This window comes from Dreissena polymorpha, chromosome 7 (assembly GCF_020536995.1).
Source record: "Dreissena polymorpha isolate Duluth1 chromosome 7, UMN_Dpol_1.0, whole genome shotgun sequence".
Classification (NCBI taxonomy): Eukaryota; Metazoa; Mollusca; class Bivalvia; order Myida; family Dreissenidae; genus Dreissena; species Dreissena polymorpha.
Genome location: NC_068361.1, coordinates 65,191,875 through 65,202,802, shown reverse-complemented (window position 1 = coordinate 65,202,802; position 10,928 = coordinate 65,191,875). Strand labels below are relative to the sequence as shown.

The window sequence follows — 10,928 nt, the reverse complement described above, 5'->3', positions numbered from 1 at the left end:
TTGGATGTGACATTTTGTAATCATGCATTGATTGACATTTTAGAATCATGCATCACAATTTGCTTTCTTCCTTATCAAAGTCCCATTTTGTTCAGCACTGTTTCTTTGTAAACAACCACATAATGTTATGAATGTTACACTTTATTTACCCTTCTTCAAATAACATTCACGCATATTTCAATCTTGTTTAATCTTCAACGTAACACTTTCACTTTCTTTAGCAAATCTTAAACTATAAATCTTGCATTTTTTTCATTTTTACAATAATAAACTTATTTTTTTGTTACTAATCTTATACCCTTATTTATATGAATTTTGCATCAAATAAACAGTGTATGCAAATATGCCAATGTTTATAGGGAAGACATTAATATGTTTACATCTGTACAAAACAACTTTTAACATAGTCATGATAGCATTGTATGTTTCTGCAGAAAAGGATGCAAATATTGTGGTAATTAATGACAGCATGTCAAAGTAGAAATTCCGTTAATTCCATTGAGTCTAGAGTACAGGCTAATCAGGGACACAACTTTGGCTTATGGAATTTTCGATTCAAAGAAGTCTCTTCAATACAAAAATGCAGTCTAGCCAAAATGTGACGGCAAAGATAAGCCTGTGCATACTGCACAGAATGACACTTTAAGCACATGCAATTAATCCATATTTACCCTGAGAGGAAATCCATCCTTGCTGGCTGTGGTGCTGATTTACTCTGCATACTGGGAATAGGGTGAGGCCAGCATGTCCATAAACATGTCCTTACTTCTCTCTGTCTCCTGCAAGTATATAATGGAAAGTCCCATTATTAATGTCTTTGTCATATTCAGAGCTCCAGATAAGGTTTTGTGAAATTCTTAAATTACTACCAGATTTCCCAAAATAATTCTTAACTCTGAAATTTTATTCTTAACTTTACTTCTAAGTTTTGGAAAATAATTCTTATTTATTATAAATGACCTAAAAATAAATAATAATGGTTATTTTTATGCAAAAAAATCAAAATAAACATACTAGCAACTTTATTTATACGAGTTCAACAGTGTCTTTTCAGTATTATACAATTATATTTTTCAAATACCTTCATATGCCCAAACTGTGCATAGATTGCATGCCTTAGATGAATTTTTACATATTTAACAATTAAAACGGTTCTTCCCTTCAATCTTTTCAACGATTAGCCACGGGAATTGTCCTTTCCACTCGTTCAATGTTTTTTTGTTGTTTAAATTTGGACCCGTCGTGTCGCGTTTTTGTTTAGCTTTTCCGACTGTGTCGGAAACTGAACAATTACAACATCGTATACAGTACAGCCAAAGCGGAACAAACGTATTTCGCGATCCGCGGCGGCAAGGCGAAACGAGTCGATGCCGCGTCAGTCGTTGAAGCCGCGTCAGTATGCGGCGGCAAGTCGCATTTCGCCGCGAAACTTCGCATCTGTCCGCCGAGGCATGCCGCGGTCCGCGACATGATGCCGAGTCGATGCGATCATGAATATATTTTTTTTAATTATTAGTTACATGTAGTTAACAAATTTTGAAAGAACAATTATAATAATTATAATAACAATTAAAATCATAATAAATTTATTGTGCGCGGATTGTATTAGCATATACATGTAAGCATAGTTAATGTGTCTGGCCAATTATTAAGTTTGTTTCCCGCCCGTAGCGTATGTATTTCACACATAAACAAGGTCACGTAATTATGTTTTCGCACATACAAGTGGTCAAGGCTCCAGCATATGGTGGATTTATAAATTAATTGCATGTTGATTCCGCTATTATATTTTAGCTGAGAAAATTAGCAGTTTGAAGCCACATCAATAATCAAGACGGTGACGACGTATTTGTAGTTTTGTTAATTATCAGCTTATTATAACTATTGTTTGAATATGCGTATATAAACACGTTTTATTTTGTTCATATTATACAGTTAATATCGCTACTAATTACCCGATAATCCCGTATATTCCAGTTTTAAAGCAAATGCTGGTAAATATTTACGATACACAAACATTCTCGATATTTCCTTAATTATCAAATACATTTTGGCATTTGTTACTATTTATAGAGATGATAAATAACGTCTAATCGGGGCGTTTTTTTTCTCCACTGAACACGCGATTTACGCCTGACGTGATGTTCATGTATTTATACAACACAAAATACACACAAACTTTCCAAACGACGTTCTACATGTCTGCATAATTTTCGCGCGCTTTTTATGAAACAAAGGATATTTTAGCACTGTTTATTTGACGCTAGATTTTGCCAAAGGACGCGTTAGCATTAAAATTCGGACGTGTGTTTCGGATTACAAATTTAATAATGATAATCGAACGAAACATAAACAGTTGCGCGTTATTAATTCTACGCTACACATACATGTATGTACATGTAGGTGGATATCTTTTCACTCGATCCGCCGCGTACGTATGCGGCGGATTTACTCCGCGAAAGTACGCGAGGTTAATACAGACTCGGGGTCGTTGCGCGGATCGATGCCGAGTGCCACGGCGATACGCCGCGTGAACACACGATTCGGCCGCCGCGGACTAATAATCTGGCCGTGGCGTAGCCGCGGATTATGTTTGTGCCGCTTTGGCTGTACTGTAAGATCATTTCTATAATGTCTTTCTAAACATTTAACTTCGGCTCACTTTGCGTACAATATGTTAAAAGCGTGTTTTTGGACGCTTTGCAGTTTTTTAGGACGCTCTCTGGGCGCCGCCATTTTTTTTTTGACAGATAGACTGTATACGCCGCTTTTATTGAAAAAAATGCGCTTTGTTTAACAAACCCGATAACCATTCTATATAAGCACCGCAAAGATCTTTAATACGCGAAAAGAACTCAATAAAAATCTATACGAACCGATGTCAAAATAAAATTCGTAACTTGATTTTGTAATTCTTAATGGTACGACAAGATTTTAAAATAAATACGTATTGGACTTGAAAATAATTCGTTATTACGAAAATACAACCCTTATCTGGAGCTCTGATATGTCATTCAAAAAGCTTTGCACAGTTGGCAGCAGTCTCTATAAGTCAGTATCCCTAAGGAAGATTTATTTCTGTCTCCAGCAAGCATACAATCAATAGTCCCATTATTATTAATTTGCGCCTTGATCTGAGAAAATGGGGCTTAATGCATATTCCTTAAGCGTCGTCCCTGCTCAGCCAGTGCAGACTACACAGGCTAATCAGGTACAACACTTTCTGCTTTTATTGTATTTTTTGTTTATAGAAAGTCTCTTCTAATTTCTTTGTCATCCAAAAAGCGTTGCTATAATGGGAGCAGCAATGTAAGTATCCCTAGGAACAGGTTTTTTCTTCTTACAGCTGAATTCAGATTGTTGTGTTTATAGACATTGGACAAAAACTTTTGTGAAACAAGTAATTGACATAAACATGTCTTCTTCATTGTTTCTAAATAGTGCTGACATATTTGTCTCGTGAATCTTAAAATATAGAGGCACCATCTTCCAAAGGATCTTTTTCTTTCCACAGAATCTTTATTTTTTACCATGAGCATTCTGGTATCATCTCGATTTATGGCAATAGTTATTCTAATGATAGATATAAAGCCTGAGGCAGCAGTCTGGCAAAAATGAACCATTAAAGGCATTCGGAAAACCAGGGCTTTTGCTGGGTACACGTTTTGTTTGCCAACCATTTCTGCCATATTACAAATTCTGCCGTTCACCAAAAAACACAATGCAAATAAAAGTAAAGGTCATTTATAAGAGCCACACTCTGTGAAAATGTTGTTTAATGCATGAGGGTAAAGTGTTGTCCCATATTAGCCTGTGCAGTCAGGGACAAGACTTTCCACTTTTATCCTGTATGAAAAAGTCCTGGAAGACTGCAACCAGATTATGTACAGACTAAACTACACACAAGAGATGTGTTTGTCAGAAACACAATGCCCCCTATTGCACCGCTTTGAAGCCATATATTTGACCTTTGACCTTGAAGAATGACAATGTGCAGCTCCATGAGATACACATACATGCAAAATATCAAGTTGCTTTCTCCAATATTGAAAAAGTTATGGAATGATTTTATTACAATGTTGAATTCTATCTCTAAGTTTTTTCAATTTACCAGGAATACTGCTCCTGTAGATTTTAATGACTGTGTTTAATAAGGTTAAGTACCTAACTTTGTTGTGTTATTCTTCGTCCTCGTCTTTTAAAAGAAGATCCTCAAGTCATACAATGTTTATGAAAACATTAAACTGAGAATAAAATAATATTGTTCTGTTATTATCATATTTCCATTGTTTGTCCTTTTAAAATATTTCTCAGCTTGTCTTTTAACAGTTCCATATTTATATTTGTACCTGTTCATGAACAAATGCATCAAGTTAATGAATCTTTTTTGTTTCAGAGTTCATGAATTTGTTAATGAATAGGTTCATGAAATAAAAAGTTCATGAAACATACATGTTGTTATTCATGAATATTGTCACAAATTTCATGAACTTTCTGTTTCAGAGTTCATTAATTTGTTCATGAATAAGTTCATGAATTCTAAAAGTTCATGAAAAACAAATTTTGCTTTTCACAAATATCTTGTTCATGAACTAGTTTCCCCAGGAAAATGTCGACTATTAAATAAAGTTTGCAATTTACGTACCTATATAATTAAATTAAACAAAAAAGTTCAACTATTGTGTTTTTTTCACTTTTTAGTCGCATATTCTCCACATGAAATGTGTTTTATCATTGTTAAACCACACATGAGTGTAAGTAGATAAAAATTATACTACGGGAGTGCACATCATAAATTATATGTGTCCTCACATGCTTTATAACTATGAGTGTATTTCTTCACCATCGAAACATATCTTATGTTAATATTTGATTTACACGCAGTTTTCTTTCGACACATTTAAATCACACTTTCATAGCTGCCTCATGCGAAAATGGGTCTTACGCGTTTCAGCCATCGTATCTTAATCACAACACGTGCATTTGCACAGTCTGGTATAGGCGATGCTGTTGGCTATAAAATCACTAAATGTGTTATTGTCTCATTTTGTATCTCCTGACCAGACTGAGAGATGCGCAGGCTGAGTGGGCTATATATATGATGGGTGAATAAGACCCATTGTCGCATGACGTGGGTCATTACAAATCTCATTGTGAATTGTAAATTCACATTTTAGAACAATGCATTTTGATACAAACTTGAATTCAAAATAGCAAACTTGTAAATAAGGGCAGCTTATCCTGACATTCAGGAACGATTTCCAGACGGGCTGATCAAGTACGGCAAACATTTGTTGCATAATTAAACGATTTCACTCTTATCATGACAGTCTAAACTATTTCGGTAATGTTCATTTTCTCATCTTGAAAGCAAAACTGTGAATATCAATTATATATTTCCCGGACTATTTAATGAACAAGTACTGACCCTAAAATTCTGCAAGATGGATTTTAACGCGTCATTGTGACTGGGCAACAATTTGTGTCGTTTGAACATACAGAGAGTAGTCTGGAATTCCTTTAAAACACTGAACAGTGCTACATACTTTGCGCTGAGCACAGACAGACAGACTGATGTAGCCAAAGTTCAGAGGTTTTATCTCAAATAAGCCTATGAAATATTCGAATATATTCATGCATGTCTGCTGGCTTTATGTAAATGTCATTTAAGGTGAAAAGCTGGGTAAAAAAGCTATGCCGAAAAAGCGCATTAGTGCTCTATACCCATGTTTAGGTCAGAGTTGTTGACACTGTGTCAACTGCTAGGGTACCAAGTAATGCATCAACAACAAAGTACGGGTCAACAGGGCTTTCTTTATGACTACCAAATTCATGAGTAACAAGAGTTCCGCGGTCGGAGATGACCGCATTGAAGCCGGATTTTTGATTTAAATGACAGGAAAGTACCTTTCGTGTTTTTGTCAATGCAATACTTAAATTACTGAAATATTGTTCAAAGGTCAAAATGAAATGTAAGTACTTTTCAAGGCATGAGCAAACCTTGTGTTATGTTTTGAATGCATGCATATACATGAACAACAATAACATTTAAGGTCACAAATATGAACTTGAATTGACAATTAGGAAAGTTTGATCTCAATTTTTTTATTTTTTAACATTTTTACATTCAAGGTCACGGTGACCTTGACCTTAAAATGACCAGTGGTCATCTACTAGTTCTGGCCAACCTTCATATCAAGTTTGAAGACTCTAGGTCTAAGCATACCAAAGTATTAACAACTTTAACATATTTACATCCAAGGTCACAGTGACCTCGACCTTCAAATGAATGACCTTGAAATGACCAGTGGTCATCTAAGTGTGCTTGCAAACCTTTACGTCAAGTTTGAGATTCTAGGTCCAAGCATACCAAAGTTATAACAATTTTAACATTTTAACATTGAAGGTCACAGTGACCTTGACCTTCAAATGAATGACATTGAAATGAGCAGTGGTGATCTTCTAGTACTGGCCAACCTTTATGTCAAGTTTGAAGACTCTAGGTACAAGCATACCAAAGTTATAACATGGAATAAGAACTTTAACATTTTTACCTACCAAAGTTATAAGAACTTTAACATTTTTACATTCAAGGTCACAGTGACCTTGACCTTAGAATGAATGACCTTGAAATGACCAGTGGTCATCTAAGTGTGCTTGCAAACCTTCATGTCAAGTTTGAAGACTCTATGTCCAAGCATACCAAAGTTATAACAATTTTAACATTTTAACATTTAAGGTCACAGTGACCTTGACCTTCAAATGAATGACATTGAAATGACCAGTGGTCATCTTCTAGTACTGGCCAATCTTTATTTCAAGTTTGAAGACTCTAGGTACAAGCATACCAAAGTTATAACATGAAATAAGAACTTTAACATTTTTACATTCAAGGTCACAGTGACCTTGACCTTCAAATGAATGACCTTGAAATGTCCAGTGGTTACTTACTAGTTCTGGCCAACCTTCATGTCAAGTTTCAAGACTCTAGGTCCAAGCATACCAAAGTTATAACAACTTTAACATTTTTACATTCAAGGTCACAGTGACCTTGACCTTCAAATGAATGACCTTGAAATGTCCAGTGGTTACTTACTAGTTCTGGCCAACCTTCATGTCAAGTTTCAAGACTCTAGGTCCAAGCATACCAAAGTTATAACAACTTTAACATTTTTATATTGAAGGTCACAGTGACCTTCACCTTCAAATGAATGACCTTGAAATGACCAGTGGTCATCTGTTAATCCTGGCCAACCTTCATGTCAAGTTTGAAGACTCTAGGTCCAAGCATACCAAAGTTATACCATGAAATAAGAACTTTAACATTTTTACATTCAAGGTCACAGTGACCTTGACCTTCAAATGAATGACCTTGAAATGACCAGTGGTTACTAACTAGTTATGGCCAACCTTCATGTCAAGTTTCAAGACTCTAGGTCCAAGCATACCAAAGTTATAACAACTTTAACATTTTTTATATTGAAGGTCACAGTGACCTTGACCTTCAAATGAATGACCTTGAAATGACCAGTGGTCATCTGTTAATCCTGGCCAACCTTCATGTCAAGTTTGAAGACTCTAGGTCCAAGCATACCAAAGTTATGCCATGAAATAAGAACTTTAACATTTTCGAGCACGCCGCCCGCCCGCCCGCCCCCCAGCCCGCCCGACAACATCAATCTATAAGCCGAGATTTTTTCGAAAAAAATCCGGCTAAAAAGTATTGATCGCATATTTATTATTTATTTATTTTCATCAATTGCATCTTATTTGAATTTGTATATGGTGTCAAAATTCAAAAGTTTTGTACAGGGAATTTGCATCATAAATTTATATTCTTAGTCAGGGGTGTGATTGAGGCAAAGTCAGAGGGGAGGAAAATTTTGTTGACTGATTTTGACTACGCGAATGGCGCGCATAACGCAATGACAAAAATAAACAACTTTTTGAACTTCATAACAATATTTCTTTATAAAAACCTGTTAAACTTCACATTAATCATACTGAGGATGCAAAGTAAACAGTTAAGTAAGTATTTATTGTGATCAATAGCAGCAGTTTTTCAATGTATTGAATGACAGTTAATAGACTAAATATAAACAAACACACTTGAGTGTTCTTCTGGTGTTTAAATGATGTATTGACTGAGTTAAATTAATATATTTAATTTGTTTACCTTTCAATATCTTGCATTTCACATCTTCACTCAGTTCAAAGCTATTTCAGTTAACTGAACAGCGTGACAAACATAAACAAGAGTTCCGCGGTCGGAGATGACCGCATTGAAGCCGGATTTTTGATTTAAATGACAGGAAAGTACCTTTCGTGTTTTTGTCAATGCAATACTTAAATTACTGAAATATTGTTCAAAGGTAAAAATGAAATGTAAGTACTTTTCAAGGCATGAGCAAACCTTGTGTTATGTTTTGAATGCATGCATATACATGAACAACAATAACATTTAAGGTCACAAATATGAACTTGAATTGACAATTAGGAAAGTTTGATCTCAATTTTTTTATTTTTTAACATTTTTACATTCAAGGTCACGGTGACCTTGACCTTAAAATGACCAGTGGTCATCTACTAGTTCTGGCCAACCTTCATATCAAGTTTGAAGACTCTAGGTCTAAGCATACCAAAGTATTAACAACTTAAACATATTTACATCCAAGGTCACAGTGACCTCGACCTTCAAATGAATGACCTTGAAATGACCAGTGGTCATCTAAGTGTGCTTGCAAACCTTTACGTCAAGTTTGAGATTCTAGGTCCAAGCATACCAAAGTTATAACAATTTTAACATTTTAACATTGAAGGTCACAGTGACCTTGACCTTCAAATGAATGACATTGAAATGAGCAGTGGTGATCTTCTAGTACTGGCCAACCTTTATGTCAAGTTTGAAGACTCTAGGTACAAGCATACCAAAGTTATAACATGGAATAAGAACTTTAACATTTTTACCTACCAAAGTTATAAGAACTTTAACATTTTTACATTCAAGGTCACAGTGACCTTGACCTTAGAATGAATGACCTTGAAATGACCAGTGGTCATCTAAGTGTGCTTGCAAACCTTCATGTCAAGTTTGAAGACTCTATGTCCAAGCATACCAAAGTTATAACAATTTTAACATTTTAACATTTAAGGTCACAGTGACCTTGACCTTCAAATGAATGACATTGAAATGACCAGTGGTCATCTTCTAGTACTGGCCAATCTTTATTTCAAGTTTGAAGACTCTAGGTACAAGCATACCAAAGTTATAACATGAAATAAGAACTTTAACATTTTTACATTCAAGGTCACAGTGACCTTGACCTTCAAATGAATGACCTTGAAATGTCCAGTGGTTACTTACTAGTTCTGGCCAACCTTCATGTCAAGTTTCAAGACTCTAGGTCCAAGCATACCAAAGTTATAACAACTTTAACATTTTTACATTCAAGGTCACAGTGACCTTGACCTTCAAATGAATGACCTTGAAATGTCCAGTGGTTACTTACTAGTTCTGGCCAACCTTCATGTCAAGTTTCAAGACTCTAGGTCCAAGCATACCAAAGTTATAACAACTTTAACATTTTTATATTGAAGGTCACAGTGACCTTCACCTTCAAATGAATGACCTTGAAATGACCAGTGGTCATCTGTTAATCCTGGCCAACCTTCATGTCAAGTTTGAAGACTCTAGGTCCAAGCATACCAAAGTTATACCATGAAATAAGAACTTTAACATTTTTACATTCAAGGTCACAGTGACCTTGACCTTCAAATGAATGACCTTGAAATGACCAGTGGTTACTAACTAGTTATGGCCAACCTTCATGTCAAGTTTCAAGACTCTAGGTCCAAGCATACCAAAGTTATAACAACTTTAACATTTTTTATATTGAAGGTCACAGTGACCTTGACCTTCAAATGAATGACCTTGAAATGACCAGTGGTCATCTGTTAATCCTGGCCAACCTTCATGTCAAGTTTGAAGACTCTAGGTCCAAGCATACCAAAGTTATACCATGAAATAAGAACTTTAACATTTTCGAGCACGCCGCCCGCCCGCCCGCCCCCCCGCCCCCCCGCCCGCCCGACAACATCAATCTATAAGCCAAGATTTTTTCGAAAAAAATCCGGCTAAAAAGCAGAATATGCATATGAATCTGATTATACACAGACCCACAGACATATAAAAATCAAATCATGTTTGTCTATTTCCATGTTCGAACGATACTCTCTAAATTGTTTAACTTCGCGAGTAGACTACACTCCAATTTGCAAACACTGGTTTCCGTGACACAAAAATTCAGTGGGCACATTTCTTAACAAAATATGTGTTGCTTGTATCTAAAACGTAGTCTTTTTTTTGACAAACACATTTCATTATTCCTATCAGACTAGGTGATGTCAGTCGTTTATTCGATTGCTATTTGTTATTTCAATAATCTTAATTTTCTCTTCACAACGGCGCCATTTGCAAACAAATCACGGAGCGCATTTTAAGAACACGATTTTAATTGGAAGATTGGGAAACGACAGCCAATTATATGGCTCGTTTTAAAAATGCTTAGGCAGAATCTACCAGTGTAAAATGCGGAGAGATTTCGCGGGCCGCGGATATTTCGGGCCGCTTATGAAATACGTCCGCGGAATTGGTGGTAGCCCCTCTCCCCCACATTTTTAAACACGAATTTACGCAAATCTCAGAAGTGACATCCAGGACAACCTGATCCGCGGAAATCAGCGGATCCGCGGAAAAATCACACCCCTGTTAGTGAGACCAACCGACCGACAAACAGACCTCCTTCGGGGGCATTAAAATGAGTTGGGTCTTAAATTATGCAATAGCGTACAACTTCAGTGCCTTCAACGCTTTGTTTTCTCATCTTTATCATACTTGTAATTTAGTCCTTTCCGAAGACTTAAAATAA

At 35.8% G+C, this 10,928-nt stretch overlaps 2 protein-coding genes across 18 annotated transcripts in view; both read right to left on the bottom strand.

Annotated features, from left to right (window-relative positions):
• The window catches only part of LOC127837992 (zinc finger protein 729-like), a 462,677-nt gene that overhangs the window by 243,975 nt on the left and 207,774 nt on the right, over positions 1 to 10,928 (bottom strand). The gene's annotated exons all lie outside the window — the stretch shown is intronic.
• LOC127837994 (uncharacterized) overlaps positions 1 to 10,928 on the bottom strand; it is a 90,446-nt gene that overhangs the window by 28,736 nt on the left and 50,782 nt on the right. For 4 of the 6 annotated variants that reach the window (XR_008029587.1, XR_008029588.1, XR_008029589.1 and 1 more), the window contains one exon: positions 672 to 779. The exons of the other annotated variants lie outside the window; for them this stretch is intronic. The gene's annotated coding sequence lies outside the window, so the exon portion shown is untranslated. The remainder of the gene's footprint in view (positions 1 to 671; positions 780 to 10,928) is intronic. 6 annotated transcript variants of the gene reach the window in all.